The sequence below is a fragment of the Schistocerca gregaria genome, chromosome 4, assembly GCF_023897955.1.
Source record: "Schistocerca gregaria isolate iqSchGreg1 chromosome 4, iqSchGreg1.2, whole genome shotgun sequence".
NCBI lineage: Eukaryota > Metazoa > Arthropoda > Insecta > Orthoptera > Acrididae > Schistocerca > Schistocerca gregaria.
The window spans coordinates 355,219,951-355,246,644 of NC_064923.1; the positions used below are offsets into that span (position 1 = coordinate 355,219,951).

General features: G+C 34.1%; 1 protein-coding gene across 1 annotated transcript in view; it reads right to left on the bottom strand.

Annotated features, from left to right (window-relative positions):
* Positions 1-26,694, bottom strand: part of LOC126268098 (methyl farnesoate epoxidase-like) — a 279,495-nt gene that overhangs the window by 4,774 nt on the left and 248,027 nt on the right. The gene's annotated exons all lie outside the window — the stretch shown is intronic.

The following is a 26,694-nucleotide window of genomic DNA, read 5'->3' on the forward strand; positions in this document are numbered from 1 at the left end:
TGGTGGTCCTCAGGTCCTCATTGAAAGTGTTGGGTCCAAAACAAAAGCACTAGTTCACAAACAGAATCACTGATTTACAAACGGTAGCATTGGTACACAAACAAAAGAAGGTGCTTTAACACAGATGGTGCATTAACTATTCATCACTCATGCATGTTGAAAGATGACTGCCTCACAGGCAGATGAGAAATCTGAGTGAAAGCACCAGTGGGCAGATTGCAGTAATGGGTGGGAAAGACATTCTTGTCGATAGGTTCCACTGTGGAGCAGGTGCTTTGGAGAGCATCTAGGGGCAACTCTGATGGAAGTTGTCCACTGGGGATACCGTGGGATTTAGCAAATCTGGGAATTTAGGAAGGTGCCACAGAGGCCCTCCCCCCTCCCTCTCACTATGAGAAGAGGTCACTGGGGTAACATCACTGAATGCAGCTCTGGGACTCCAGGTGCTAGTGTGGGTGCTACGACAATGAGCATTAGTGGTGGTGATGTTGGCAAGAGATAGTTGAGGTGGTGGCATCAACGGAGGACAGGGAGACCTCAATTGTCAGCAGCATTTGGGCATTGTCGAGTGTGAGCATGGAAGCTGGCTTTAATCTGTCAATGGATAAAATTGAAGGGGCACTGTGCAAGCAGATGCTAAATATTTCATCATGTCCTTGTAAAATGAGGTCAGTATCTGAGTGTTGCGAACATAGTAGGGCCAGCAGGTGTTGATATGTAGCATTACATAAATACATGTTGTGAGGTCACTGTGCATAAACATTTTACACTCACCATGACAGGAGTGTCTAATGTGCATTTGCAGAAGCCTTCACTATGATTTTCATTAGTTCAAAAGTTCAGTATAAACACCAAAAGTTCACTACTAGCATAGGGTGCACATAATGATGAATGAAAGTAAAGGGAAAACCGTGACAACCTGTCATTGCATGTGAAAGAAGTAACTGAACTGTGTGATGATTCAATGGGAAGAAACCCATATTTACATGTGTCACTGCATGTGGAATTAACGTCTTCCAGAAATCAAATGCTGCCGAATTCCAGCTGGTCCAGGAAACTATGGAACTTGCAAGCTACCTTCCTGAAGCAAAGCACAATGCCATCTCACCGGATTTGTCCTCAAACAGTCATTGTGCAGAGGTCCTTGGGTCCTCATTGAAAGTGATGGTTTAAAACAAAAAGCACCGGTTTATAAACAGAAGCACTGGTTCACGAACAGAAGCACTGGTTTGCAAATGGAAACACTAGTTCACAAATGGTAGCACTGGTTGACAAATCGTAGCACTGGTACACAAAAAAGGAGGCTCAGATGCTTTGGAGAACATCTAGGTGTAAATGCAAGGGTCGGTAATCTGCTTAGGCAGACTGTGGGACTCACAAAACTTTAGAATTTAATGTGGCACCACAGTTTGGTACATCATAACAATTACAGCTTATGTGTATTATATAGTTATAGTTATTTCTCTGAGAATTAGTTTGAATTTCTGGAAAATATTGTAATATGCAATATGAGAAAACGGGAACAAGTTGTGGAATGTTGCACTACTGCCAGTGTACTGTTAGCATTAAAATTGCACTAGTATTTATAGGTTTGCAATTCTGGATGTGGTTTTGCTTAGACTGATGTTTGATGGTTAAGAAGATTTCATTAGACAAGGCAGCCTGAATGGTTGTCACATGCTAGTGTTGACACTGATGTTTGACGTTTCCAGGATGTGCCTTCTCAGATTGTTTGAATTTCCTGTATGGTGCTTATGCATTTGCTCTCATTGGTTGAAATTTCAATGCATGGGCGCCACCTGTTCTTCAAAAGTACATGCTACATGCCTCAACTGATATTTCCCTATTTTCTGATTATTATATAATATTTATGAACTTTTACTGGCGTTACTATTTTATAACCTGTAAGTTGTACAAAATTATGCTTGTAACAAACGGTTTGCCTCATGTAGCTTAGCACCACCCAGTGGCCTCTTTGACTGTATCATTTTATATTTTTAAAGAAATTATAACCAGCCGACCAGTTGCAATGTATAAAGAAATTCTTTACCTAGGTTTCGACAAATATAAATTTGTCTTCTTCAGAAGGTAGCCTAAGGACAATGAACATCAAAGTTTACATTAGAAAAGTTGAAACTTAAGCCAAGAATAAATTTTAACACAAATTAGAGAACTCTTGCATTACAGAAACATGATAATGATGACTGGTACTTACAATTTTACATTAGTACAGACTAATGTACCATCGCTGTTTTTACAATTGTCGGCATAGATCCATTTGTCAAAAATGAAAGATAGCCCTAGAATTAGGGTTTGTCATGTAAATACAAAATAGTTCATGGATCTTGCAGAGCTCACAACCGACTGAGTGTAATCAGCGAGCGTAGTTACTATGAAACCAGGGCAAGTGGCGCTCATGCCGAGAAACATGTGCCAATTGGCATACAAAGACAATGTGTAAATTATCAGTATTAATAACGTCCTTAGGTAAAGTGACAATAAAAAAGAAGGAAATTAACACTCCCGTTATAACTGTATTGGAGCATTGGTACAAATAATATAGTTATACATCCAAAAAGTAGGTGACACTTACGCCGAGAAACTTACGCCCAGTGGCATATACAGTCAAAATAAAAAATTTACATTACTATATTAGTGAAGTTCACAAATGATATATATGGCAGAACCTTAAAATTGCCAATAATGGCTCTTGTCAAGAAATAATTATGGACACTGGTACATGATCCTGTTAATACACATTCACAGGGAAAAACAAAATTTTTTTTATTTTTTAGAGGCAGGCAAAATCACATAAGTGCCGATGTAGTAGCAACATACATTGTGAGAAAACCACCATTACATAAGGGGTAGTGAGCTTGAAGGTGCATCATAGCTTCCTGAGGAAATGAACCACTAAGGTTACGAGTATTTATGTTATACCATAAACAGTACAGGTTTAAAGCCGTCGAAAAATTGTCTACAAGCAAGGTTCAACTGGACGTTCAGTATATTACCGTCCTTGAGCTCATAATGTTTGAAAATTTGTAACTCTTCTCACAGATCTAATCTACGTCCTTTGACTTCTCTGTATAGGATAAACGTGTCTTCTAAATGTTTAGGCTTATGACTCGTTATCAGGAGGTGTTCAGCAAAAGTAGAACTGTGTATATTCGCTTCTTTGTTACCTAATAAGTGTTCTTTATATCTTGTTTTCACAGTTCTGCCTGTTTGACCAATGTAGTATGAAGGACAGTTATTACAGGTTATTTTGGAAACCCCCTGAATTGGAAAACCAATCGCAGGCGATCTCTACTGAATGTACAAGATTTCTCTTTAAACTGTTATCGGTAGAGAAGGAGACGTTGCAGTTATATTTTTGCATTAGAAGAAGTTTTATCTTATACGATATATTACCCAAGAAAGTAATAGAAATAAATTATTTAGCTTCTTTGCTAACAGTGGGGACGTTATTCTTCAAAGTGAATAGTTTTGGGAAGTTTTCTTACTGGACATGTAATCAATCATATTCTGATTGTACCCATTATTAACCGCAATCACTTTGATGACACTCAATTCTTTTTGTTGATTGGCAAGTGATAAAGGAGTAGTTACCAGATGGTGAATGGCAGAATGAAAAACGTCAGTTTATGAGCTTTTGGATGAGTTGAGTCTGCAGGGATGACATTATCTGAATACGTTTCTTTACGAAGGATTTTGAAATTGTATAGAAATTGTTAAATCAAGAAAGTTAAGTACATCTTTTTCATTCTGAAGTCCTTTTGTGAAGGAAATTTTTTCATGTAAACCATTGAAAGTATTGAAGAGGAGCTCTAACTCATGATCACTACCATCAAAAGCAATGATAATGTCGTCAACATAACGTGCATAATAACAGATTTTGTGGCGTAATTCTGAAGTTTAATTTCCAGAGCGTTGATAAAAACATCTGCCAAAATACCAGTGATGGGACTACCTATTGCTAAACAATGTGGTTGTACATACATTTTCCCATTGAATATGAAATAATTGTATTTCAAAACGACTTTAAGCAAACTAATCAGTTTCGTAATCTGAATTTTACTTACTTTTTTATGTTTTAGTATATTCTTTTTTACAAGGGCTACGGTTACATCGACAGGGACATTTGTAGAAAGACTAACGATGACAAAGGAAACCAGTCTAGTGTCGGATGTACATCTTACAGTTTGAATATTGTTGATCAATTCCTTGCTGTTTCAAACCGAAAAATTATTTTCAAATGTGTAAGCATCTTTAATTTTAAAATGGAGGCACCTAGCGAGTGTGTGATGTGAACTACCTATTCCATTCACTACAGGGTGAAACGCGTGATTTTGTTTATGCAGTTTAAACTGACTTCTGAGCACGGGTGGTTTCGGGTTCATATGTATAAGGCATTTCTTTTAGAAGTTATTGAACAAGCTGACAGAACTAGCTAAAGTACGCCAAATTTCTTTTTGCAATTCCCCAGCTGGATCTACAGAAACCTCTGTGATTACATTTTCCTAAAAAAACGTTACAGTCTTTTCAATATATTCATTTTTATAAGCCATGACAGCAGTGTCCCCTTTGTCACTCTTAGTGACTAAGGCATCATGTTCACTCAGTTAACGATTAACGCTTTTTACTATACTATATTCGCCCAACTGAACAATAGGTAGTAGTTTAATTTCTTTTTCTATTATGTTATTACATTCGTAGGCACATCTGACTTGCTCAGTTTTCTCTAATTTAAGGGATTCCAAACCGACTTTAAGATCTATCAATAACATTACAGATAACTGGATCTTTATTGAGTTGAGCAGGCAAATTATATTTAAGGCCTTTACATAACAAGTCATTTTCAGCCTGCGTAAAAGTAATATTGGTTTTATTCAGTATTCTTTCATGAAACTAATGTTTGACTATATTGCCTGCTGTATTAATGTTTTTACTTTTGGTCCTATTACTAAACTTCAACTACTTTCCTTCATTTCTGACCCTAATTTCTTCTTTATGATTAAAGAGCCATTCATTAATACCATTCCACAGATGGTCAATTTGGAAATTAAAAAGATCTTTAAAAGCTTTTGCTAAAAATAGGTGTATATAGTAAGCTTCAGTATTAAGATCATCTTTTTTCTTGTAAAAATTTATTGTGCTATGAGAAATGACTAAATGTACCAATTTATTTTTAACAGGAGGCACTTTGTTACACTGTTTCAAATTTAAGTACGCCTTCACATAATCAGGGAAATTGTCTTTATCAATAGCTGTACCTGCATTCACCACTTTTAATTTGATGTCCATGTACCTGAATGCAGCTTTTGATACCTGGCAGGCGGAACTTCAATATTTTGAACATAGCTGCACAACAGCAACGGTTCCACTTAATAAAATTATAACCAGTTGACCAGTTGCAAAGGATAAAGAAATTCTTTACCTAGGTTTCGACAAATATAAATTTGTCTCCTTCAGAAGGTAGCCTAAGGACAATGAACATCATAGCTTACATTAGTAAAGTATGAAACTTAAGCCAAGAATAAATTTTAACACAAATTAGAGAACTTTGGCATTATAGAAATATGATAATGACGACTGGTACTTACAATTTTACATTAGTAAGGACTAATGTACCACGACTGTTTTTACAATTGTCGGCATAGATCCATTTGCCAAAAATGAAAGATAGCCCTAGAATTAAGGTTTGTCACGTAAATATAAAATATTTCATGGATCTTGCTGAGCTCACGACTGACTGAGTGTAATCGACAAGCGTAGTTACTCTGAAACCAGGGCAGATGGTTCTCATGCTGAGAAACATGTGCCAATTGGCGTACAAAGACAACATGTAAATTATCAGTATTAATAACGTCCTTAGGTAAAGTGACATTAAAAAAGAAGGAAATTAACACTCCCGTTATAAGAGTATGGGAGCATTGGTACAAATAATGTAGTTATTCATCAAAAAAGCACATTAAACACGGAAAATACACCAGACTGTTATTGGTTGGAAGAAGAAATTAAAAATAAAAATATAGATCTAAATTATAAGATTAAAGTTAAACTAGATAAAATTTAAACAACACCAAATAAGAATAAAGAGAGACTTGTGTTTGTTGTCTAATTTTTATGTACATATTACAAATCGTCGGTGATTGATGACGGTAAACTTGATATATATTTTTATGTCCATTTTTTGTTGTCCATTTATAATTTATTAAAATTTACTTTTGTTAACTAATACATTTTACTTACATTAACAATACAACTTACCTTTGTTAAGTAATTCGTTTTATTTATTTTCTTATTGTTGTCCATTTTTTGTTATCCATTTATAATTTACTAAAATTTACGTCTGCTAACAAATACATTTTAATTAATTGTTACTTGTAAATGTGCTATAAGCGTAAATAAATTTGCTTCAAAAAACACTTACAAACAACAACTCATACTAATATTATGGCTGCTAAAGCAGAAAGTATATAATTTGGTATATGTATTCTTTAATATCATTTAAAAAAACAATGCTTAAGTCTCTAATACATTTAATTATGTAACATTCACCTATGGGGAATGTATTTAAAATAAATGATTTTTACTATAACTATTATTATATTATATTATTATTAGGTAAAAGGGATAGTAGATTGCTTTTGTATGTACTGGATCGTTAGATCAATGTGATGGAAAATAAAAAATTGTGAGTGTTAGTGAGTAATTTTTTAAAGATTGGTCTAGTGGTCGAGAACTTACAAAAACAATTTACTTGTTTATTTTTATATGTGAAACGTTAAAAGTTAACATAAACACATAAAAATAACCATGTAAATGTATCTTAACATTAACATAAAAATAAATATGAAAAAGATATGTTAACATATGTTAATGCTTGTTTAACATTTATTTGTTTTACTGTCATTTCGACTTAAATTGAACTTTGTTCCAATTTTAATTAAATTATCTCCATTTTCCTCCTACATCATTAGAAAAATTATTAGAACGAAGAATGCTGTTGAATAGCAGTCAGTTAAATAGATAAATAATTAAAACAAAATTAGAAACTTTGCTACCAATAAATTCATAAAAATTAAAACCTTTTCAGTAAATTCGTCCACAATTTTACAACTTCTTTATGTAGATAATCGTCTTTATAATATTTACCAATATCTTTGGTGCGTTCTTCATTTGAATCCAAATCGCTTTCTTCCAAATAACATTTATTAATTGCTTGCAGAATCTTGTTTAAATATTTGTGTCTACTTCGTTTATTTAAACTTTTAATTATATGAAAGCATCTTTTTGTTTGTCATTAACTGTAATTTTTACACAACAATTTTTGAGTAAAACTAAATCTAAACTTTCTTTTTGGTATTCTTCACCTATGAAACTATTTAATTTTTCTCTTGCATCTTGATAATGCATTTTATTCATAAAAAATAGAACTAAAATATACATGTTTCTGTCGTTTTCCATTTATTAAACAGATTTTTATTACGTTGGAGAAAGATTTATTTTAAAATTAAAAAATTTAAACTAGATTCATTAACAAATGTAGTGTTTTTTTCATTACTTTTAAACCCTAGTAATTTACTGGATTTGGATAAATGTTCATGTTTTACTTTTTGTATATAAATTTATTTGAATTAATTGTATAAAATAATTATTCCTAAAAGTGTTGCACCTTGACAAACAGATGTAATCATTTACGTAACTACAAAAACTATAGAAAAATAATGGTATCTGTTATTATTTGGTTATTTAGGATGTAATAGTTTCCATAACTGTTGTGCAGAATATGGAAACGTATTTCGAATTTGTTATACTTTTGGAAATTACGAATATGCCCCATTAATGTTAGACTTTCTTTAACAGAATAATATAGTTTTTTGAGATAAATTCTAAGCAATTAAAATAGATATATAAAAAGATCTAGTAAATTAACTGTCGTCAATCACCAACAATTTGTATGTAATATGTAATTTTATAATTGTAATATTGAAAGATTCTGTTAAAACTGTTCCTGTAGATGTAAATATAATTGTATTTGGTAAAATAATTTGAAATTTAAACATAAATAAATTTTTATTCTTTATAAATTGAAAATCATGGTTCACATGATTCTCATATTAATTTTCTAAAGTGTAAAAACATCACTGATACACATAATCCACAAAGAGTAACAACTAAAAATGAAAGGCAAAGAATTGAAGGTCCTTGTACAGTTTGTAATTCTAAAAAGAGTAAATATGTTAAAAAAGATTTTTAAGTGCTGATGAAGGCTTCAATAGTATTCATGGAAGTATAATTAGTGAATTAGATAAACCAATAAGAAAGAAGACGTGTTGTTTCTCTTAGTAAAGATGATTTATGGCAAGCTGATATAGTTGAAATGGATTCTGGTAATTTGAAAAGGGATTTCTAAAATAAATTAAACATATAAATATTTATTGACTGCTATTGATGTCTTTTCAAAATATGCAGGGTTATTCCTGTTAAAGATAAATTAGTAAAAATGATGCTTGATGCTTTTCAAAAAAATTTTCTAGATGTTTAGCCGAATAACTTACAAAAAGATAATGGTCAGGAATTCTATAACTAAGCATTTAAAGAAGAAATGGAGAAATATAACGATAATCATTGTTCAACTTTTTCAGAATTAAAAGCATGTGTTGATAAACGATTAAAGAGAACACACAGAAAAAATTTGTGATAAATTTGCTGTACAAGGAAATTATAAATGGATCAATCTAGTTAAAGATCTAATTGATGAACATAATAATACAAAACATTCTACAATAAGATTTAAACCAATAGAAGTAATACAGTTATCTTTGCATTATATATGATATTTATACTCATCAATCATCTCTTTTCTAATCTTATATTCACCATGTCTTCTAATTGATGTTAAAACTTCATGTGTAATCCATCTTTTAAATTGTTTAGCTTCTTTTTTTTAGAAGATAAAATTAATGTATATATCCCTGGTTCATTGATAAACATAGTATTTTTTGTTTATTTAAATGTGTGCTATTCATAGTAGGCATTGTTCAAATAAATTTTCTAATGTAATTTGATCATCAACATCATCATTTACTCTAATAGTTTGTTTTTTATTAATACACTCCTGGAAATGGAAAAAAGAACACATTGACACCGGTGTCTCCGACCCACCATACTTGCTCCGGACACTGCGAGAGGGCTGTACAAGCAATGATCACACGCACGGCACAGCGTACACACCAAGAACCGCGGTGTTGGCCGTCGAAAGGCGCTAGCTGTGCAGCATTTGTGCACCGCCGCCGTCAGTGTCAGCCAGTTTGTCGTGACATACGGAGCTCCATCGCAGTCTTTAACACTGGTAGCATGCCGCAACAGCATGGACATGAACCATATGTGCAGTTGACGGACTTTGAGCGAGGGCGTATTGTGGGCATGCGGGAGGCCGGGTGGACGTACCACCGAATTGCTCAAAACGTGGGGCGTGAGGTCTCCACAGTACATTGATGTTGTCGCCAGTGGTCGGCAGAAGGTGCACGTGCCCGTCGACCTGGGATCGGACCGCAGCGATGCACGGATGCACGTCAAGACCGTAGGATCCTACGCAGTGCCACAGGGAACCGCACCGCCAGTTCCCAGCAAATTAGGGACACTGTTGCTCCTGGGGTATCGGCGAGGACCATTCGCAACCATCTCCATGAAGCTGGGCTACGGTCCCGCACACTGTTAGGCCGTCTTCCGCTCACGCCCCAGCATCATGCAGCCCGCCTCCAGTGGTCTCGCGACAGGCATGAATGGCGGGACGAATGGAGATGTGTCGTCTTCAGCGATGAGAGTCGCTTCTGCCTTGGTGCCAATGATGGTTGTATGCGTGTTTGGCGCCGTGCAGTTGAACGCCACAATCAGGACTGCATACGACCAAGGCACACAGGGCCAACACCTTGCATCATGGTGTGGGGAGCGATCTCCTACACTGGCCGTACACTTCTGGTGATCGTCAAGGGGACACTGAATAGTGCACGGTACATCCAAACCGTCATCGAACCCATCGTTCTACCATTCCTAGACTGGTAAGGGAACTTGCTGTTCCAACACGACGATGCACGTCCGCATGTATCCCGTGCGACACAACGTGCTCTAGAAGGTTTAAGTCAACTACCCTGGCCAGCAAGATCTCTGGATCTGTTCCCCATTGAGCATGTTTGGGACTGGATGAAGCGTCGTCTCATGCGGTCGGCACGTCCAGCACGAACGCTGGTCCAACTGAGGCGCCAGGTGGAAATGGCATGGCAAGCCGTTCCACAGGACTACATCCAGCATCTCTACGATCGTCTCCATGGGAGAATAGCAGCCTGCATTTCTGCGAAAGGTGGATATACACTGTACTAGTGCCGACATTGTGCATGCTCTGTTGCCTGTGTCTATGTGCCTGTGGTTCTGTCAGTGTGATCATGTGATGTATCTGACCCCAGGAATGTGTCAATTAAGTTTCCCCTTCCTGGGACAATGGATTCACGGGTTTCTTATTTCAATTTCCAGGAGTGTATATTCTAAAATCTTAGCAACATTTTTAACTTTAAACCATGCATTATTTTCTTCATCAATAACCATAAAACTTGTTTATCGTTGGATGTAAGCTTGTTGTTGAACAAATCTGAAATCGATTCCATTTAAGAGAAATATTATTTATTAGCTTTGCAAAAAATTAATAGTACCTGAAATTCGTAGTTTGTATTTATGATTAAATTAAATTGTAAAATGAAAATAACTTTATGTAATATATTTTTTAATTCTATATGAATGGAGAATACTTCTGTTATAACTGTTTGTGAAAATAATAGTAGCTGCACCAGGCTTAGAATTGCAAAAGAACAAGGTAGCTAAATATTTCAAAGATTTTGGTTACTTAGATATTTCACCAAAAACTTAAAGAACCCAAGTTAGTGATGAATTATTAAGACAATCATTAATGTTATTTCACCTAACACACAAGATCTTGAGATTACTGGTGAATTAAATGAAGAAACGTTACGTTTTAATAACATAAGATGTAGTGTAAAAGATTCATTTGATAGTTATCGAACCAGTATGTATAAATTAGTAAAAGGAATAAAAAATGGAATTGTAAAGGTGCAAATAAAAGAGTATTAGAATTAGCAAGTGCGGCTTTTAGTTTATGGCAGAAATGTAGTGGTATTTAGTTTATTCATGATATCAATGAAGCTGATATTTTTATTACACGTAAAAGACGAATACGTTTGTATGAATTTAATGGCTAACGCTGAGTTAGATGGCAAAGGAAATGCGTTAGATCATGCTTTTTTCCAAATGGGAATAATTATCCATTAGAAATAAATATGGGTAAAGGTGAAAACTGGTACTTGGAAATTGATAAAAAGACGCCCAAAACAAATCTTTTTGAAGTTTTAGTACATGCAATTGGTCATGCATTAAGTTTCGAACATTCAGATGTATTTGAATCAATAATGTACCCTTATTATAATACTTCAATTTTAGATTTATCTCAAGATGATAACACAAACAGCAATAATAATTACAAAAACTTCTATTACTAATAATCTGTCACCTAAATCAATTGTACCAATTGAATCATTATGTCAACTTCAGAAATTTGATCACCTACTATTTGGAAATTGAATTTTGTACAGTTTTCATAATAAGTGGGCTTGTATTAATGGAAATAAACCGTAATTAATAACTAATTGGTTAACATTTTTACCTCAAGATGTACAAAAAGGAGATGGAATATATCAATGACAATCTGGTGAAAGTGTCATATTCGTTGATAATATGTTTTAAATGGTAAATATACACACATTACCATTAATTTTGGGATATCCAAATCAATAACTATAATAAGACTAGATAAAATTTTTTATTGAAGAGCATAGTACACACTTATTCAGGAAGGACATTTTTATTCTTTATCGAATATTTCTGTGTAAAATTAGATGAATGTACTATTACATATAAAGCATGTCGAACTATAACTAGAAAATTTCCAGGATTACCACCATTAATGAATTCAGAGTTTAGATACACAAATGGTCTGTAGCAATTTTTCAAAGATGATTAGAGAGAATTTAGAAAAAAATTAGTTAGGTCTAGTACAAGTGATTTATCTTTATTTAGTATTGGTTGTAATAAAACATCTGAATTAATTCCTGAAGTAACAAATATATTGAAAGATACAGTATAAAAATTAGAGATTTTAACTTTTTTATTAATTTAATAAAAATTATTTCTTATAAATGGCGAATCAAAACGAAATGCAATCTAAAGAAACTTATAAACTAATTGAGGTATGTTAAAAAGATGTCCTATTAGTTTAAGTGAAGTATCTAAGTAACCAAAATCTTGCAAATATTTAACGACCTTGTTCTTTGCTATTCTAAACTTGGTGCAGCTACTATTATTTTCACAAACAGTAACAACAGAAGTATCTTCATTTATATAGAATTAAAAAACTAAATGATACATAAAGTTATTTTCTTTTTACAATTTAATATAATCATAAATACAAACTACGAATTTCAGGTACTATTTATTTTTCGCAAAACTAATAAATAATATTTCTCTTCAATGGAATCGATTGTAGATTTGTTCAACAACAAGCTTACATCCAATAATAAACAAGTTTTTATGTTCATTGATGTAGAAAATAATGCATGGTTTAAAGTTAAAGATGTTGCTAAGATTTTAGAATATATTAATCAACAACAAGCTATTAGAGTAAATGTTGATGATCGAATTACATCAGAAAATTTATTTGAACAATGCGTACTATGGAATGACACACATTTAAATAAACAAAAAGTACTATATTTATCAATGAACCAGGGATATAAACATTAATTTTATCTTCTAAAAAAGAAGATGCTAAGCAATTTTTAAAGATGGATTACACATGAAGTTTTACCATCAATTAGAAGACATGGTGAATATAAGATTAGAAAAGAGATGATTGATAACTATAAATAACATATATAGTGCAAAGATGTATGACATCTACAAGAATTAAAAACTTAAACCCAGAAATAATTCAAATAACAGATGATAGAATCAAATTAAATGAAAGATGATCATATCAAATTTTCAGAGAAATAGTTAACATTGCTTCAGAAATAATAGGTAAAAGAAATGAAGAAATAAATGATTTATTACCACATGTAGTTCCTAAATCAATTGATGACAGTTTAAGACAAACATTCATTCTTTAAAAATTATTTGATGATGAATGTGAATATAACCACTATGTCATTAGAACACAACAAAAAAGTTTACAGTAACAACTATATAAAATCGAAGATAGGCATCCAAATTGTGAAGAAATGTTACGATTGAAATATATTCCTAATTAAATAAATCTGTATCATCGAATGAAAGAAAATTTAAGTATTGTCTGTCAACTGAGCTATTTCAATATTTTGAATAACTATACACAAGAACAGTTTATTAATTATATAATTAGTCTGTATAACCATCAAACTGAACTTTCATGAAATAACTTCATCGTTATTTACCCAACTGTTATGCAAATTATCAAAACCTAACCATTTGACATAATCTTTGTCATCTTTCTTTTTTAAAACTTTTTCAACTAAGTATACATCTGGATATTTCGTTTTCTGTTGTTCTTGTTCATAAAAATTACCTTTTATGTCTTTTAATTTATATGTAATTGGATCAGAATAAATAACATCTGCAATTTCAAATATTTATCTTTGCTGTACATCCTTTTTAAAAAAAGGCCTGTAAGTTCACTAATTCTCACTTTATAACCTTTTTTATTGTAGTGTCTGCTTCATTAGAGGCAATATTAGTTATTTTCAAATTATTTACATTTACCTCTATTGGTTTAATTCTTATTGTAGAATGTTTTGTATTATTATATTCATCAATTAGGTCTTTAACTAGATTGAACCAGTTATAATTTCCTTGTAAAGCAAATCTCTTCCACATTTTTTCTTTAAGTGTTCAGTTCGATCGTTCACATACTTTTAATTCTGAAAAAGTTGAATAATGATTAACGTTCTATTTCTCTATTAGTCCTTTAAATTCTTTGTTTTAGAATTCCTTACCATTATCTGTTTGTAAATTATTCGGCTTTCTATCTAGAAAATTTTTTGAAAAGCATCAAGCATGTGAGATGATCCACATGAGTTCCAAAAGAAATCCGTTGGAATTCGATTACTCGATAAATAGTACAATTCTCAAGGCTGTCAATTCAACTAAGTACCTGGGTGTTAAAATTACAAACAACTTCAGTTGGAAGGACCACATAGATAATATTGTCGGGAAGGCGAGCCAAAGGTTGCGTTTCATTGGCAGGACACTTAGAAGATGCAACAAGTCCACTAAAGAGACAGCTTACACTACACTCGTTCGTCCTCTGTTAGAATATTGCTGCGCGGTGTGGGATCCTTACCAGGTGGGATTGACGGAGGACATCGAGAGGGTGCAAAGAAGGGCAGCTCGTTTTGTATTATCGCGTTATAGGGGAGAGAGTGTGGCAGATATGATACACGAGTTGGGATGGAAGTCATTACAGCATAGACGTTTTTCGTCAGGGCGAGACCTTTTTACGAAATTTGAGTCACCAACTTTCTCTTCCGAATGCGAAAATATTTTGTTGAGCCCAACCTACATAGGTAGGAATGATCATCAAAATAAAATAAGAGAAATCAGAGCTCGAACAGAAAGGTTTAGGTGTTCGTTTTTCCCGCTCGCTGTTCGGGAGTGGAATAGTAGAGAGATAGTATGATTGTGGTTCGATGAACCCTCTGCCAAGCACTTAAATGTGAATTGCAGAGTAGTCATGTAGATGTAGATGAAGCATAATTTTTAGCTGTTTTATCTTTAACAGGAATAGCCCAAACATATTTTGAAAAGACATCAATAATACTCAATAAATATTTATTTCCTTTATTTATTTTAGAAGTTCCTTTTAAATTATGGAATCCATTTCAACTAAATGAGCTTGCCACAACTCATCTATACTTAAACAACTATTCTTTTAAAATTCTTTCTCATTGGTTTATGTAAGTCATTAATTATATTTTCACAAATATTATTTAAGCATTCGTCAGCACTTAAAACTCTTTTTTAACAAATTTACTCTTTTTCGAATTACAAACTGTACAGCCCTTCAATTCTTTGTCATTCATTTTTAGTGGTTACTCTTTGCAGATTATGTGTATCAGTGATGTTTTTACACTTTACACAATAAATATGAGAATCATGTGAACCATGACTTTCCATTGATAAAGAATAAAAATTTATTAATGTTTAAATTTCAAATTATATTGCCAAATACAATTATATTTACATCTACAGGAACAGTTTTAACAGAATTTTTCAATATTAGTTATTAAATATGATTTATGTACCATTAATGATTGAATACTATTATTTACTTACTTTCATTGTGCCAAGCTGCAATTAAAACAGTGTAGTGAATGTATGATTAAAAAAAGGTATCGACAAATTTTAAGAAGATAAATATCGATAAGGTGGACATTGTTATGTATGTAAATACTGTAAGAAAATTAAAGTTACTTGTGAATGTGGTAAACTGTAACTAAGTCTTATCTCAAAAAGCATTTACCAACAACAACTCATAATAATCTTATCTCTGTGAATGCAGAAAGTAAATAAATTAATGTACTTATTCTTTATATATAATTTAAAAAAACAATACTTAATTCTCTAATATATTTAATTAAGTTACATTCAGCTATTGGGAATGTATGTAAGTTAAATGATTTTTATCATAGTTATTATTGTATTATTTTATTATATCATTATTAAGTAAAAGAGAAAGTAGAGTGTTTTTGTATGTTCTGGATCATTAGATCAATCTTATGGCAAATAAAAAGTGTTAACAAGTGATTTTTTATTTTTATACATTTGGTCTAGTGGTCCAGAACATGTATGACTACATTATTTGTACCAATGCTCCCATACTGTTATAACGGGAGTGTTAATTTACTTTTTTTATTGTCACTTTACCTAAGGACTTTTTTAATACTCATAATTTACACGTTGTCTTTGTACGCCAATTGGCACATGTTTCTCGGCACGAGCGCCACCTACCCTGGTTTCAGAGTAACTATGCTCACCGATTACACTCAGTTGGTTGTGAGCTCTGCAAGATCCATGAACTATTTTGTATTTTACGTGACAAACCCTAATTCTAGGGCTATCTTTCATTTTTGGCAAATCGATCTGTGCCAACAATTGTAAAAATGGCGATGGTACATTAGTCCTTACTAATGTAAAATTGTAAGTACCAGTCATCATTATCATATTTCTGTAATGCAAGAGTTCTCTAATTTATGTTAAAATTTATTCTTGGCTTAAGTTTCATACTTTTTAATGTAAGCTGTGATGTTCATTGTCCTTAGGCCACCTTCTGTAGGAGACAAATTTATATTTGTCTAAACCTAGGTAAAGAATTTCTTTATCCAATGGAATTGGTCGGCTGGTTATAATTTGATTACGTGGAACCATTGCTGTTGTGCAGCCATGTTCAAAATATTTATATTTTTATATGATGTAATGAAAAAAAGATAGTTATGACGAAACAAATGTATTGTGTACTATGTATCCAGCACTGCCCAGCTATTTAATCCACTTGGTTTCTCATTTGTAGCTTAGTAGCAGTTTGCACTTGTCTGTTGGTTAAGATTGTTAATGAGAGCCAGTGTATCTATTGAACAATTCTACATGACTGAAATAAATTATGTTTTACTCAGTATACTATGCATCTGATCAATGGTGAAATGTAACATATTTTCATATTTTGAAACCAGTTCTATATCGTATTTTATAGCCCTTGAAAATAATGGAGAATCTAAATGCATAAGACGATTTTGAAAACAATAAAAAGTGAGGGTCAACACATCTAAAATTTATTAAAGCAGATCAAAATTCCTGCTTTGTCTCATATCAATTACAAGCAAAGTGCAGCCAAATCATTAACGTTTACAGTGACATTTTCTGATGATGATACTATTGTGTTTCCAACAGAGCTGATGTTGAGAAGAACTAATCTTTATTTAAGAGTACAAGTATGGAGACTATCAGGCATACAAGACTTAGCACAGCTATTAGTAAAATATGGCTTAGTAGTATTGCTCTACCCTGGATCCCTGATATAAGCACAACCATTTTCATGTGTTAGGTTGGTGCACTAGTTCATAGAATGTTTGTTTTACATGTTAGTATTCTAGTTGCTATGGGTTTATTTATCAACTGCAATTTTTTATTTGGAGTTCACTACTGCTATTGCAGTTTACACATTGCCATTTCATCTGTTTGACTTAGTGAGTGGTGCTGTGGATGCTAGAAAATGGAATGCCAAATGGAGATATTTGTACTTTTCTGACATTTACTTTTGTTTGGTACAGCAACAGAGCAGCCAGAAACATTGGCACCACGATGGGGGATAATACCACTGGACAGAGCATGGGAAGAAACTGGTTTTTACATTTCAAGGACGATCATTCTGATATTAGTGACTCTCTATGGTCAGGATGACATTCGGAGTTTGTTGAAAATTATTTAAACACATTTTCCACCATTCTTCACGTCAGTGTAACCAAGAATTGACAGATGTGACGAACTGTGATCTTTCCACCATGGTGTGACATTTGCATACAATGGGGAAGGTTCAAATATTGGGTGTATGTGTACTGCATGCTCTATGCCAAAACAACAAAAAATCAGTGTGTGGCAATATTTGCATCTTCGCTTGCTCATCATCAGTTGGTTCATGCACTACATCCTATTCTGCATCATTACTGGTGATGGGAAGTGGTGTTTTTATGCTAACATAGGGAAAGGAAATGAGTGGTTGAACCCAAAAAGCTCTCCATACCAAAAACAATCTTATGCATCTGGTGGAACAGAAGTGGTGTGGTAGACTATGAATTACTTCCCTGAGGTGTAACCATCACTGCTGAAATTTATTGTCAACGACTGAGGTGTCTTGCAGAAACAATCTAAGAAGAATTCCCACAAAGACTGCAAGGAAGTGATGTTGCTCAATTATAACACCTGTGTGTATTCTGGTAGATGGACAGAAGTTGTACACAGTAGCTGGTTTGGGGTGTCATTCCACAATGGGGGAGGTTCACTTGAACTTCCATCCCTAGGTTTTCACCTTTTTCATTCCCTGTCAAATAAAACCTCAACACCATGTGATTTATACAGTCATGGAATCAAACATTTAGCTGAGCATTGGCAATATTGAAGGAGACTGCATTATTAATTGTTCAGATGGCTCTAAGCACTGTGGGATTTAACATCTGAGGTCATCAGTTACCCTACACTTAGAACTACTTAAACATAACTAACCCAAGGACATCACACACATCCATGCCCAAGGCAAGATTCGAACATTCGACCATAGCGGTTGCACGGTTCCAGACTGAAGAGGCTAGAACCGCTCGGCCACACTGGCCGGCTATTAATGACTCAAATCTCTGTAATGTGTATCTGTTATTTTTATTACATGTATGGAAAAATGCCATGAACTTATGCTCCAACACAATATGTTGTATAACAGTACCTAAAACAGTTGTGAAAGATGAGCATGGTAATGCTCCATACTAATGATTTGCATCATTCAAACAAAAAAAAGCAAGTTATACTGGATACTCTTGACATTGTCTCAGCAGTATTTGAATGGAGTATGATCAAATGTGGAGTGCCTCAGGGCACTGTTCTGCACCTCCTACTTTTTATTATATTATTAATAATTGACCTCTTTGTACAGAACATCGTAAATTCACTGCCTTTGCTAATGAAACTACACTATTTATTGGTAATTCAATAGACATACTTGAGATGTCAGCTAATAAGGTTTTCAGGGATATTGTGAACCAGTTTAACATAAATTGTCTTTCTGTTAATTATAAAAAAACTATATTCAATTTCATACAACCTCTAAAGCAGATGAAATTGGAGAAAAACTAGGTGATCAGCAGATATCTAGGGCTCTCATACTAACAGCAAACTAAACTTGTCAAATCATATCATGGATCTGTACAAAAGACTGAATTCTGCAATGTGTGCTTTGCACTTTGTCTGCTCTTACAGAAATATGGGAACCATTATATCAGCTTATTGTTTCTATTTTTATGCCATTATGGCATACGCAATCATATTTTGGGGAAATAAGCCACTTGCTATAAAAGTGCTATGTGCACAGAAAGAACCATAAGAATAATGATAGAGCCCATCGTAGAGCCACATGCATAAATCTTTTTAAGGAACTTGAAATCTTCAAATCCTTTGCACAATATATATTCTCTCTGCTGTGTTTCATAAGTGACAAAAAGTTTTTCAAATCTAACTGCGGGCGTTATAGTCAAGACATTAGAAGAAAGACAATATCACCTAGAGCATGCAAACCTGAGTATGATACAGAACAGGGTCCACTTTGGGGCTGGGTATAAGATTTTTAATACCGTCCCTTCCAAAATTGAGTGTTTAGTAGATAATGAGCTCTTGTAAAATAAATAAATAAATAAACCTGAACCCAATTCCAAGTGTCAGTTAACACTATGGAAGAGCTCCTGAACCATAATGAACATTACTTCTGTACCTGTAACATGTTCATTTCCTGCTCTTAATTTGTGATTCTGTCTATTTATTATTGTAAAGGTATATCTTTTTATATGATATAATTTTTTGATAATATTTTTTTATGTAATAGAATCTAAGCTGTAGATACTGTAATGTGAGAGTAATTAGTACCTTTACATAATATCCTAACAAATTTGTAGAAGTGGCATAGTCCATATGCTGTGAAATATTCACAACATGGATACGACAATCACTGGAAGCAAGAAATAAATAAATAAGAATGATAATGAAGAAATAGTTATAATCTACAATGAATTGGGAACATTTCTGTGGTTTGACAATACTATTGTTATTGTTGTTGTTGAAGTGAGGCCAAAGAATGGTTTTTTGCAGTACTCCAAGGTAGCCTACCCTGCTCAAGGCTCTTTATCTCTGCTTAAAAATGCAGACTATATACTTTTGGACCTATTTACTGCAGTGAAGCCTTGGTCACCATCTACAGTTTTTAACCCCTCCCCCGCCCCCAACCTGTACTTTCAGCATCAAATTGAAAATTTCTTTATGTCTTAGAAAATTTCCTGTAATGTATTCATTAATGTCTCTACTTCAGGAATTGTCACTTATTTAGCACCCCAAATAGCAAAATCCATCTCCTACTGAAAACGATCAAGTATTATGTTAAGTTAATACTGCCATGAAATTGTAAGAGATTGTTGCAGTTTTTATGCTGCATTCATACTTCAAAAACATACAAGTAAACTAAGTTTGTTTACAGGCTATAAACAGATATCATTCCCTTTTGCTGTCTGATAAGTGTTATGGATGAACAAGTAACTGGTTATTGGTTATTCAGTTTGTCTAAAATGAAGAACAAATAAAATGGTGAAACATGTTCACATAAAAATAAATGCAAGAAATAGAGATCTATGATTACCTTTTGCAAGGGAGGTATCATAGTTTCAAAGGCAGAAAGAAGTTCTCAATCCTTGTTCGAATGTGATTATATCAACTGTTTGTTCCTGCAGTGAATGCATTTGTCATAATCTTCAATGATTTACTAACCAAATGTAAAAGTCCACCTGAAGATGTGATGTGTACTGGAACCATTTCCATTGGAAAGACACTCAGGAATGGCATGACACACTAAGTTTCCATGTGATAAGGGATGATTTAAGCCCAAGCAGCAAAGGCCATCAGTTGGGGCCCAATATAAGATGGCCACCAGAAGTGCCACAGTTGTAAGAGTCCTAAACATGACATAGTGCCCTCTTGGGGTGACAAGGTGAGAGGGGCATCAAGGACAACGAATATTGCAAGAGTTGTATACAGTATGTAACACAATTAGTAGTGGAAACTGACACAGTGTACAAGGAAAAATTTGGAGGAGAGACACCAAATGACAAATTGTTTGTGTGAAAAAATGTTGAATCAGGTATGCACAGGAAGGATAAATACATGAAAAATTCAGTAAGTCAAAAGATTTATGTAGTTTTCCCATCTTAAGATTCACAGTCACAATGTACATTATCTGATCAACAATAGTTGGACATCTATTAGTGGACACTAATATGGGGTGTGTCCACCCTTTGCCAATATGAAGGCTTGAATTCTGCTGGGGACACGTTTTAATGAGGAATCTGGGTGTCTTTGGAGAGATGGCAGCCCATTCTTCCTCAAGAGCCAAAACTAGTGAAGTTAAATTAATCCTGGGTATGGAATGGAGTCAACAATCCAACTCATCTCAAATGTGTTCCACTGAATTCGGGTCAAGACTCTAGGCATGTCAGTCCTTTTCTGGAATACTGTTGTCCATGAACCATTGCCCCATGCACGTTTGTCTATGACATGGTGCACTGTCATGTTGATACAATCAATCATTGGCTTCAAACTGCTGTTCTGCTGTACACAGTGCACAATTCTGTAAAATATATTAACATTCTTCCACATTTACCATTTCCTTAAGCACAATATTTAGGCACACCATAACCACAAAACACTCCCACAATTTGACACTGTCTCATACGCACATCATTGTTGCCCCTACACATGAATGCAGGTAATATTCTCCAGGCATTTGCCAAATCCAAACCAACTGGATTGCCACATGGTAGTCCTATAGCATGATTCATCACTACAAATCACTAGTTTCCAGCCATACACTGTCTAGTGGTGTCATTCTTCAATCTCCTCAAATTTTGCTTAGAACTGACAACAGAAATGTGTGGCTTATGAAGAGCTGCTCCAGAGTTAAACCCAACTTTTTAACTCCCTATGCAGAGTTACTGTTCTACCTAAGCTACCAGTAGCATTGTCATTCTTCCTGCTGATTTCATGTAATGTTTTTGATGACTCTGAAATGTTCAACAGTTCATGTCTGTCAGTACAATAGGTCTGCCCTAATCTTAGTTTAGCTGTAGTTGTTCCTTTGCATTTGCACTTTCAAATTACATCACCATCAGTTGACTTAGCAGCAATAGAATGATTGAAACATCCTAAATGAAATTGTTACTCAGGTGATACCCAATGACTATTCTGCCTTTGAAGTCACTGAGTGCTCATGACTAACCCATTGTTGTATAATTGCCTCTTTAATGACAACACTATACTCCCTTCCACCTTTTATATTGGTGAGTCCACTAAGATCTAATGGCCAATTCCGCAAACTTTTGATTAGCTAGTATATTGATTGAAGGCCAAAACCATCTTGTCCATTACAGGCTATTTAATTTGCTGGAACGAGTAGACAATTTTTATTTCAACATTTGTGATACAAATCAATTTCGGCTTGTTATTGTTTTCAGCTTCAACTGTAACATCCAACGTCAACAAACATCAAAGTTGGATATTATTTCTATATATGGAAGTTGACACATAATGAAAGTACCTTTATGCTACATATATTTTGAAGTAAGATTTCAGATTCTTGCAATAAATTAAAACTGCATATGGTGGTCAACAATGATTTGACCCTGATATCAGTCATCTTATATTTTACATGAGCAGAATACTAATCTGATTGTGCATTCTTGTGATTTATCAAATAATATACTTTTATCCTTCTAAAATCTTCATCTGTGTTTCCCTTACACTCGTCTCCAAAAAATATTCTTTGTTTCATTATTTGCTTTTTTTAATATTTCACTGACATTAAATATCTTCTTTGTTCCATTATTTGCTACTTTAATATTTCACTGATATTATCTTTGGTTTGTTCTCATGTGCCACTTCTGTTTCATGGCAATTTGTGCCTTCAGACAAAATTAAAAAACAGAAGAGTTTCACTTCTGGGATGGCATTTTCTCTTATTAACAGTTTTCAAAAGAGCTTTGATTTATTATACTGTGTGATTATGCCTCTGCTATGAGACTAGTAGCATGTATAGGAAAGATTCTTAACAAGTCTTGAAGAGGTTAAAATAGGTAGACAGGGCTGCAGGAATAAGACATATGCAGTTCACATCCATGCTGCATTCACAAATTCCTAACTCACATCTAGTCTTTTATCCAGATCTGTTGATACTGAAATTTTGTAAATGGCTTTAAGTTGCTCAGTAGGCCAGAGCTCTTATAGTAGGCTTCCGATTGACCTGAACTTCCATCCAGTGAAGTCATAACTAGAAATTTACATTGCAAGAAACGAGTAGGTATGGGCCCATCGAGATCATCTTTTAATATAACGTAAACCATCACATTCCTGATATATTCTGTAATTTACAGTTTGTTGTCATAATTAATGAACAGGTCTCTTTTAAATATCATCAATCATTTTCCGAAACATTGGGAGTCAGATGGCATCATGTACAGGTTGTCATGACATCTTGCATGCTATTGAATGTTAGTAATGTAGTGTATTTGCAAAATTTCTATTAATTCATCAAAATATAGGCAATTTTGATATTAATGTGCTACAATTCTCAAAGTAATAAGTGTTGCAGTGTGTATTTGTAAAATTAATTGAGAGAAATTGTGATAGATCCACTTATTTTATAGCACTCTTCAAACTATTTTGAAGTGTAAAACAAATGGTACTTCTCACTGCACCAGCTATGAGGACATCTTCCCATTCCATTCACGTATGGAGTGCAGAAAGAATAATTCCTTAAACGCCTTTGTGTGAGTTGTTATTAGTCTAATCTCATTTTCATGGTCCCTATGGAAGAAACATGTTGGGGGAGGGGGGTCTAGTACACTCTTAGGTATAGAAATTAAAGTTGGTCCTAGAAACTTTGCAGTTAGTTTTCCACAGGATAATTTGCAACTATCTTCAAGTTCAGTTCTTTCAGCATGTTCAGGACACTCTCCCAAAAGTTAAAAAAGCCTGTGACCATTTGTGCTGCTGTTCTTTCTGTTCATTCAATATCCACATTAGTCATACTTGCCACGGGTCCTACAAACGTTGGCAATATTCTAGGATGGTTAACATGAGTGTTTTGTGTGCAGTCTCATATGTAGACTGACAGAATTTCCCTAACATCCTGTGTACCACATTCTGCCTCCTATTCTACCTATGACTGAGCCTATATGATAATTTATCTATCTTTTATTAATTTAACAGTCTTGGATGTACATAAAATCATGAGATGTAATAGAAATTGGCACTGCTCTCTACTTGCACTAATACACTTGTCTATGATTTTATTCCATTTTTCAAAAGGATGTTTAAATTCATCTTTCATGATGCTTAAAACTGCTTCTGTAGTTTTCTTCTTCACCTTAGCAACATCAGCAAAATTCTTTTCTTTCATGTCTCTATTCATTCTGGAGAACAAAAAAGTCACAAGGGGCAAGGTCAGTCGAGCAAGGGTGTGAGGAACTGGTATCACACTGACAAGGGTGTGTGAACAGGGGCATTGTCATGACGGAAAAACCAGTCACCCAAATGTTGCAAATCAGGCCACTTTTGCTCCACACTGTTGTGCAAGTTTTTCAAAAGTTGCAAGTAGAAAGCGAGGTTAACTGTCTGACCCTGCAGAACAAAGTCTGAATGGACAACTCCTCTCACCCTGAAGTAACAAATCAGCACTGCCTTAATGTTTGATTTCACATGGTTGGTTTGGGGAAGGAGACCAGACAGCATGGTCATCGGTCTCATCGGATTAGGGAAGGATGTGGAAGGAAGTCGGCCGTGCCCTATCAAAGGAACCATCCTGGCATTTGCCTGGAGAGATTTAGGGAAATCACGGAAAACCTAAATCAGGATGGCCGGACGCGGGATTGAACCGTCGTCCTCCCGAACGCGAGTCCAGTGTCTAACCACTGCGCCACCTCGCTCGGTGTGATTTCACATGATGAGCTTTCTTGTGGAGAGATGAACTTGAAGTCTCCCACTGACTTGACTGTTGCTTTGATTCAGGATCATGAGCTTAGCACCCAGTTTCATCACCTGTGATAATTTTTGAAAAGGAGTTCTGATCATTTAGTGATTCTTCTTTTAAAGTACAACATGACCTTGATTTTTTTTTCAGCAGTCAGCATTCATGGCTTGAATTTGGCAGGCTACCTTCCCATTTCCAAATTTTCTGCAAAAGCTCTGCCAACAAAAAAATTTGCTCTGTTTCTTTTGGGTACCACTCCTACACCACTTAACTTTAAATACAATGGAATTGCACATAATTACACACTTTGTATCTATTGTACAGCCTGCTTACACACATTTTATTTCCATCCTACTATGTATAAGAACACATCTTGAATTTACTATGTACGTATCTATACATACTTTAATTCAATTACACTGTATGCGTGTTTCTAATTTTTTTTTCATATACTGTGTAATCATTGACTGATTGGAAAGGACTTTCTATAAGTAATAGTTTTATTGCTTGCTTAAATTTCTCTCTCTAGTTACTATTTGAAGTATGAAATGGTAGGGAAATCTGTGGAGGTTTGACCAAGTTTTAAAATACATATTGTAAATCTATTTGGATTTGGCTGATTTTTGTCTAATATTAGATACTAATTCATGAAAGTACAGTACCTATCTCATTTATAAAAATGTTCACCGTCTTACAGAAAAAACATTAGATAAGTTTTGTCTGATGGTTGATATGGGTCAGAGCCCTTCGACCATGGGAGATTTGATCCATGGTAAAGCATGTTTAACCGAGTGATAAAGAAATGGGAAAATAGGCTCCGTACACATAAAGAAACAAATAATAACTGGTGCACATTATATTAGTCACATCAGGCATAACTACTGTGTATAAAACATACATGTGCATAATTGTAACAAACATCCAGTGCTGAAAAAGTGACAGAAAACGCTATCTTAGCGACAAGATATTGTGTTCCTCAGCTACAACTGGGTTGGGTAATTTTCTAACATCTCAAAATACAACTACACTATTGTCTTCAATGGTAGGAAAATAAAATGATTTGTGTGCTGTCCTTCTCAATAATTTGACTTTGATTTTATATATTTTAATATTTCTCCAGCATAAAATTACCTGTAAAATCAAATTTCACAAGAACATTGCCCCAAACTTGATGCTTTTCTTACATCTTTTACTTAGCCATTCATCGTGCTGCTCTTCAGTGAATTTTGATTTCTGAATCAGTCAGAATTCTACTTACACATCTTTTCCTACCAACTTTAACAATCTTTCTTTGCTCTCCTTTAGGAAATGACATGTCTGCCTACAGAGACATGTAGACTACTTTCTACGCAGTACGAGAAGAAATTTCTGCAGCACTCTGGCTACATTGGCCAGTAGTTTCAACACAAGCCTTAGATGCAAAGGCTACTGCATGATATTTCAAAGATGTTAACAAAAGCGTATTATTATTCATGGAAGTGGATGTTACTGCAATGTCCTCCATAGAAGTTACGCTACTGGTTGATCCTGCTTATAAGCAGCAGCTGTTGAATGTCCATCTGTAGAAGTGGATGTGTTTGCACAAATTTCCTTAAAATTTGATGGCCCTGGCACCTCTCCTATGGAAGGGGAGTCTACATCTAGATATGGTCCATCTGTAACATATGACCCTAAAAAATAATCCTCAGTGAAAGTGTTGATGTTAAATGGCTAAATACCAATGCAGGCAAAACCTTTATGGAACTCACATGTTTGTTATTGTGTCT